Here is a 1,235-nt window from a genome sequence, read left to right on the forward strand (position 1 = left end):
GGATTGGCTCTCTTTCTCTATTTTTAATGGAACAAGGATGCAAGCTTCCTTAGCACATAATAATGTATGTTACGTTATTTGCTTCTCTCAACCATTTCATACAATCTGATAATGCAAAGCTAAAGTTGTTCCCTAACAATATCTGCCAATTTTTCTTAACATTCTGGATATTTTGTTGGCTAGAGTTTTGCATGGTTTTCAAAAGATTTATGTAAGCATGGAGTGCACATTTTTGTGTGGTGCTACGCTACTACAAAATGTGCTGGAACTGAAGGGGTCCAGTTAGCATGCTGTGAGATGAAAGGTTGAGTGAGAGGAGGTTTAGGTGGGAAAGCATTGGTATGCTAATAGCCAAGCTTGACTTTTTGGTAGCGCATGGCATCAATACTGTATTTTCGTGGTGTTAGGCTCAGCAATTAGAAGGTCAATATTGTAACCTAAAATGCAGTTTGCAGTTTTACTTTCTTGCCTAGCTTTGTTGTGTTGTGCAATAGCAAAGCCTAAGAACACTGTATGAGGTGTGGATAGCAGCAGGGATAGTAAATGCCTTTTAAGGTCTGGGTATCTACTGCATTTATTGAATGTAGTCAAGCTTCAAAAAGACCTTGCAGAGATGGTTTTGCATGTACAAATATTAAGTTGCTTCTGACTTTAACTCGGGGTGAATTCCTTTTAAAAATCCTGCATTGAGTTGTGCACACAAATGGATTAAGAACAAGCTATATAAGCACCTAGCAGTGTTTTGACGTGTGCAATGCAAAGATTAATTTTGTTTTGAAATGTGTGTATCCATTTGGATTGCAGAATTTGAATGTAGTAAGATCAGCTGATTTTGAATGTACTGTTTGTCTCGCCATGCATTTGAAAACTATCTGCAAATCCATAGCCATATGAAACGGTGTGATGTCCATCTAGTTCAGAAAGAGGGCAGTGCCTGTGAGATGGGTTTCTTTTTCTCAGGTCTAGATATTTTGTTGTGCCATGTGGCATCATTGAAAATGATTGTCCATGTCAACATTGTAAACCAATCAGGTGCATGTTCAACATAAGGTGACATTTAGCACAAGGAGGGGGTTGAGGAAGATTAGTGGATTATGAGCCTATCCGTTAGAGAGTTGAAGGTTATTATAAACTCATGGTTTCATGGTCATTAACTCCATTTGATGAGCACTTGCTTGCTATTGGCTACCATCCCCTCATCATGAGCCCAGGTGTGACGTGCAAGCCTTTGGCTT

This window comes from Lygodium microphyllum, chromosome 27 (genome assembly GCF_053477565.2).
Source record: "Lygodium microphyllum isolate KBCC chromosome 27, Lygodium_microphyllum_v1.1.10, whole genome shotgun sequence".
Classification (NCBI taxonomy): Eukaryota; Viridiplantae; Streptophyta; class Polypodiopsida; order Schizaeales; family Lygodiaceae; genus Lygodium; species Lygodium microphyllum.